Source organism: Palaemon carinicauda, chromosome 9 (assembly GCF_036898095.1).
Source record: "Palaemon carinicauda isolate YSFRI2023 chromosome 9, ASM3689809v2, whole genome shotgun sequence".
NCBI lineage: Eukaryota > Metazoa > Arthropoda > Malacostraca > Decapoda > Palaemonidae > Palaemon > Palaemon carinicauda.
This window is the reverse complement of record NC_090733.1, coordinates 146,272,203-146,279,476: the sequence shown is the minus strand read 5'-3', so window position 1 is coordinate 146,279,476 and position 7,274 is coordinate 146,272,203.

The window sequence follows — 7,274 nt, the reverse complement described above, 5'->3', positions numbered from 1 at the left end:
ACAGTGTGATTATTAAGCAATTCTTATTCTCTCTAGGGGTTAACTACTGCACTGTAATTGTTCAGTGGCTACTTCCCTCTTGGTAAGGGTAGAAGAGACTTTATAATTATGGCAAACAGCTCTTTTAGGAGGAAACTCCAAAATCAAACCATTATTCTTTAGTCTTGGGTAGTGCCATTGCCTCTGTGCCATGGTCTTCCACTGTCTTGGTGGAATTTCCCTGCTTGAATGTACACTCAGGCAGACTATTCTATCTTAATTTTCTCTCTCTTGTTTTTTATACAGTTTATATATACAGTATATGAAAGATTTATCTAATCTTGTTACTTTTATCAAAATATATTTTTGATTATTCATTACTACTCTTGTAGTGTAATTATGCCTTTATTTCCTTTCCTCGGTGCTAATTTTCTCTGCCGGGGCTCTTGAGCCTATATCTTCCTGCTTATTAAACTAGGGAAAGAGGTACTTTATTTCGACTTAGTAGCATAGGTTCGAATCCTGAACCAGGCAGAAGCACCTAATAATTTCTCTGTATACGACGTTCAACGTTCTGCTGATCAGCTTTCTTTGTTGGAGGGGAATGTGACCGTAACGAGCCTTGTGTTCCGCTCAGTGAGCCATCCTGGATTCGGCAGTTGAAGTATGAATGTGACAGTGACCCTTACTTCATTTGTCAACTGAAATGCCATTCTCCTTCAAAATGAAAATACTAGAATCGAGCAAAATTGTATGTTGGTTCGAATAAGGACGCTTGGCATTGATTTGTATAAGACAAAAGAACGTTAACTGTTTCGAAAGTGTACGATAGAATTTCACAACTCGCGAGTGATGCGAAATCATCGTACGGCTCTGACTGAAAAGTGAAAAGTAAAAGTTTCCAATACGCTAGTGTCCAAAATGGTGCTGCAAGCATCGGTTGTGCCGGGAAATTTCTACGTTATTATTGTAAAGATTTAACCAGACGAGAAGGAGAGAGAGAGACAGGCGACGCCGCCAACAAGAGCTTCTCTTCCGAGTGACGTCAGACACTGACAGGAGTACGAGACTCTCAGAGACCCAGGTTTTCTAAATGAGAAAAGGGCAAATTCGAATCAATTGCATCTTTAAAAGGCCAACCCATTATTAAATAAAAGGCCCAAAAATACAGTATTTAAGGCCCACTTTTTTCATGATTTTACTAAAGGCCAACCAAATTTAAAAAGGCCAAATTCGAGTTTTATTGGGCCGAAAAAGGCCAACTTAGCAACCCTGTCCGAGACTCCGATCGTCAGACGTAAATATTACTGCTTCAGTGTGTAAGGGAATGTCAACGTGATTGGTTACGTCGAGCTTCGTCGTCCTTCCGCAGTCCATGTGTCTGTCTCAAAAGTGGTAGTGAATCGAAGGAAATATCACTCGCATAATTGACAGTAAGTGTTTAGAATGCATTATTAGTGTCTTACAATCGTTCCAGTTCCGTGTTTGCAACTCTGTCGTTGATATTTATTTAGGAAAAGGGTGGAATGACTTAGACTAGCAATGATCGCGAGGAGATCATATGCCAAGTGTGGGTGTGTCACGTGGTGCGTACGTTTGTTTAAGTTAATTTCACGACCGCACGTGTTAATGTCAAGTTATCAATTATCCACCATTTCTATTAATTTGGAGGATTGCTTGTTGTAGGCCTTTGTCGGATGTAGGGATATCCCAAAGGTATCCTAAGTTCATATCCTAGTCAAATATACTAACATTGCAGTAGTGTTTGACTCCTTAGAAATTTTAAACATGTAGTATTGGAGTTTCGGAATAGACATAGTAAAAAACCTACGAATAAATTTTTGACGTATTTTATGTAGATTGAATAGATGATTATGTAAAGTTATTTAAGGCCATTGTTTTTTTTTCTAGGACTTTGTCCGTCTATGTTTTTATCACACCTACTTACTAGTTTCATGATGCATGCGATAGAAACACGGTGGACACTGCTGATAACGAGTACGGTTATTATTATTATTACTTGCTAAGCTACAACCCTAGTTGGAAAAGCGTGATGCTATAAGCCCAGGGGCTCCAACAGGGAAAATAGCTCAGTGAGGAAAGGAAACAAGGAAAAATAAAATATTTTAAGAGGAGCAACAAGATTAAAATAAATATCTCCTGTATAAACTAGAAAAACTTTAACAAACCAAGAGGAAAAGAAATAAGATAGAATAGTGCGCCCAATTGTACCCTCAAGCAAGAGAACTCAAACTCAAAAGACAGTGGAAGACCATGGTACAGAGGTTATGGCACTACCCAATATCAGAGAACAATGGTTTGATTTTGGAGTGTCTTTCTAGAAGAGCTGCTTACCATAGCTTAAGTCTCACTTATATCAATACAAATGGAAAAGTTACCACTAAACAATTACAATTTAGTAAGAAGAATTGTTTGGTAATCTCAGTGTTGTCTGGTGTATGAGGACAGAGGAGAATGTAAGAATAGGCAAATATATATGTCAAAGGCCTTGTTACAAATGAATATACTATTAGGGAAGCACAAATTTACGTTAATGTTTTGGTACGAGTTATTTAACATATATGAAATTTAAACATTGATTTAGAGTTTGTAGTATAATTTACGATCATAATCTTTAAAAAACTTTAAATGATAATCGTAAAGGAAGACCACGCCAAATACTAGTCGTGAGCTGTACGTTGAAGTCCTTGGCAATTGAGTGATTACCACAATTATCTCTGTACCTGGAGTTGGCAATGGCTAATTGAACTCGCTTTGGAAAGGGTAAAGGTTTTAAGCATCTTCCATTAGTGTATTATGAAAGAGGGTTCGATTGCAAAGGATATATTTATTCAGCACGTTCTTTGGAACAGGATTTTATTTAGCGATGTAAAAGTGTGGGTCGGAATTTTTAAGTGTTCAGTGTTTGAGAAGAATTAAAGAAAGGTTTTTTTGTTCATGAAATAATTTGTCAAGTTTTTGCATTATGCTGAGTTTAGGAGGCCAGTGTGCTTGCTTGGTTGCGCAGTCACACACACACACCCATGTGAGGGGAACACACGCATACGTAATTGTATGAGTAGCCAAAGTGAAAAACTAGGAAACAAAGGTGAAACAAATATATTCACTGAAGTGGGTGGGTCTAGACAATGAAATTTGCATACCAAACCTTGCTGAAATAGTCGTAGGTCACTGTCAGAAGATAGAGTAGCTGTAATTGTTGACTTATAGGTGACGGACATCCAAACTATGAATAAAGGTTTTAGGCCAAAAACACAATGTTCTAATCTCAGGCGAAAAGTTAAAACCTAAGCCCTTCTAACCACTACACAGATAAACCAACTTCAATTGTTAATAGGCCTAGATGTCTTGAAGAGCAGTTCCCTTGCTGGAGTACTTCGACCAGAGATTTAAAAGTATGTTTCTTAGACAGATAACACTAAGGTCTATAGAGCACCAGCCACCCGTTGAGATACTACTGCCAGAGAGTTATTGGGTCCTTTTTGACTAGCCAGACAGTAGTACATTGGATCCTTCTCTCAGGTCACGGCTCATTTTTACGTCGCCTACACATACACTGAATATTCTGCCCTATTCTTTACATACCCGCCTCTGTCCTCATACAACATGCAACACCGAGTTACCAAACAATCCTTCCTTGCTCAAGGGGTTAACTACTGCGCCGTAATTGTTAAGTGGCTGCTTTTCTTTTGATAAAGGTAGAAGAGAGACTTTAAGCCATGGAAAGCAACTCTTTTATGAGGACACTCCAGAAAATAAACCACTGTTCTCTATTTATCTTATGGTTGGGAGTTTTTTATACGACTGTTACAAGAATTACTGGATAACATCTCGCTTTTTTTCTGTTGCGTTTTTCCTTTGTTTTCCCAACTCACAAAACAAAATCTATTTCATCTACATAGCATCATCCTGAACATCGAGCGTCATCTTTTTCTCCCTCCTCGACCTTCTCCCTACTCCTCCTCGACCACCTCCTCATCGACCTTCTCCTACTACTCCTCCTCCTTGCTCAAGGGGTTAACTACTGCGCCGTAATTGTTCAGTGGCTGCTTTCCTTTTGATAAAGGTAGAAGAGAGACTTAGCCATGGAAAGCAGCTCTGTTCTCTTATCTTATTTTTTTTTTTTTAATTGTTTGTAAATTTAGTTTATATGTGAAAGATTTATTCTAATCTTGTTACTATTCTTAAAATATTTTATTTTAATTGTTAATTACTTCTCTTGTAGTTTTATTTCCTTTCCTTACTGGGCTATTTTTCCCTGTTGGAGCCCCAAGACTCATAGCTTCTTGCTTTTTAACTAGGGTTCGCAGCTTAGCAAGTAACACTAATAATAATGACATAGACCTTAGCGAACATAATCCCCCCATCCAGCCAAGCATTCGAGCAAGATTTCCACAGAACTTTCAGAACATTCGTCAAGCTACCATGACTGGCTGTCCAAGAACTAACCAAACACTGGAACAACATATTTTAGTCTTGCTGGGTACCCAGCTATCTTAAAAACTTTTAGTAGCCTATTCTTTACATATTCTCCTCTGTCCTCATACACCTGACAACACAAACTATTATTCTTCGCTCAAGGAGTTACTGCACTAATTGTTCAGTGGGCCTCTTCCCTCTTGGTAAGGGTAGAAGAAATTCTTTAGCTATGACAAGCAGTTCTTCTATGAGGACACTCCAAAACCAAACCATTGTTCTCTAGTCTTAGGTAGTGTCATAGCCTCTGTACCAAGGTCTTTCACTGTCTTGGGTTAGAGTTCTCTTGCTTGAGGGTACACTAGAGTACACTATTCTATCTTATTTCTCTTCCTCTTGTTTTGTTAGTTTTAATAGTTTATATAGGAGATATTTATTTTAACGTTACTCTTCTTAGAATATTCTATTTTCCTTTTTTCCTTTCCTCACTGGGCTATTTTTCCTGTTGGAGCCTCTGGGCTTATAGCATCCTGCATTTCCATCTAGGATTGTAGCTTAGCTAGTAATGATGATGATAATAATAATTTATGATTCTGTTGTCAGTGATTGTAAGGGACTTGATTGATGAAGAACACTTGAGAGAAAAAAAAACCAAGTGTTAGTTGATATACAACAAAGACTATATACTTGAAGAAAAACTTATGGGGATTTGGTCACAACACAATAGTGTTATATAGTCTATGCTTGTGTATGTATACACGTGTCTATACAGTATATGTATACATGTATATATAGATGTGTATGTATAATATGTATTTCCTACGCCTATTGGCGCAAAGGGCCTCTATTAGATTTCGCCAGTAGTCTCTATCTTGAGCTTTTAATTCAATACTTCTCCATTCATCATCATCTACTTCGCGATTCGTAGTCCTCATCCATGTAGGCCTGGGTCTTCCAACTCTTCTAGTGTCCTTGTGAAGCCCAGTTGAACGTTTGGTGAACTAATCTCTCTTGTGTAGTGCGTATGAAAGTATATCGTAAACGATTAAAGACGTGCATACGGTAACTATTCATTTATTCCGTGCGAAAACGTATAACTCACCATTCCAAATGTATTCCTCCAGCATTATAAGCAGCAGCAGACAGGTGTTAGGTCTTTCATTTATTTAAAAGGGTACCAACCTGAATTGCTAGTGGAGAATAACGGGGAAGGGGGTTAGGAGAATGTTACGTCACAGGCCTCTACGAAGATGAGTTATTGATTAGACCTATGTCAGATGGTATTTGATACCGACGTTTTTTTGTTGATGGTGATGTCTTTTCAAGTATCTTTGAGAATCGCCTATTCGTTTGACTTTGTGTTTTATGTTTCTATCTGTTATTGGAGATACAGTGAGGGTAAAGTGTTAGCCTCTGTACCATGGCCTCCACTGTCTTGGATTAGAGTTCTCATCGCTTGAGGGTACACTTGAACACGCTATTTTATCTTATTTATCTTCCTCTTGTTAGTTTTTTTTTTTAATACTTTTTATAAGTATGAAAGATCTATTGTATTGGTTTGACTGTTCTTAAAATATTTTATTTTCATTTTTATAACTTCACGTAGTTTATTTATTTCCTTGTTCCATTACCTCACTGGGCTATTTTTCCCCCGTTGGAGCCCTGGGTCTTGTAGCGCTACCCGTACATCTTGCTTTTCCAACTAGCTTAGTTTGTGATGATAATAATGATAAGGAGCCTGTTGATCAGAATGATATCTCGTTGCAGAAAATGCACCTCGCGCTCTTTACTGAAGGCATTATTAAGACTTTACAGCGTCCCTTCTTCGAATAACTACCTCTACGCAGATTGACAATCCGCTTAACGAAATTTTATAAGTAGTCTTAAATTTTATTGTTAGGATTATTTTGGAATTAACCAGATGCTGCTTTTATCATCAGACCTTCCAAGGGAATAGCTAGAACATCCCCTATATGCTGATGGTCTGACTTTTGGGCGTACCAAAGTGGGTAGTTGTCGGACAGGAACCTTGTTTTAGATCAGGAAACTGCTTTTGTAACCAGATCCTTTGAAGGTCATTGGGTAAATGAGGAGTGATTGATGTATTGTTTTATTGTTGTTGCTAAGGGATACGAACACGTGTAGATACTGTAAATATGTGTCTTTGAATCCAGGCGATGCTTGAAAATACTGCTAATGTAGCTTAAATGGGCGTGTAATAATTTGTCACCAAATTTAGATATAAAGATATATAGCTTATCTAATAATAATAATAATTGTAAAAGTAATAATAATAATAGTGTTGTGGATTCATCCCGTAAAATGCATTTTTAATGCAATTTTTCTATTTCGATTGTGAAAATAGCTTCACCCTTGTTCTAAGGTAACGATGATGATGATAATAATCACTGCTGGATTGCCCATCTTTAGTCTCTTTGGAGACAAGATGTTCATATCTAATCTTCATCCGCACCGCTATCTCTAATTTAAGGGGTTGGTAGCCTTGACACGTCCCTTCGCTCTACCCAAAGTCTATAGTCCCATGCCCTTTTTACTCCTCACTTATCCATCCTTATAATACTGTATCCACAGCATCCCAGTCTTGATTCTCTTATCATATGATAAATTCACTTCAGCATAATCATTTAGCTTCAAAAATCTCTTCTTCCTTCTTGATGTTCATATTTCCAAGCTTATGTTATCATTGGTCCTAATGACGACACAGCAGACCTTGAAGGTTTTTGTATTCTTATCATGCGTCTTTAAGTATATTTTTAGTCTAGTGTGCATTGTCTGATCAATTGTTCCTTTAAAATTTTTTATCATTAATCATTAAAATTTGTAAGTAAATTGTAGCC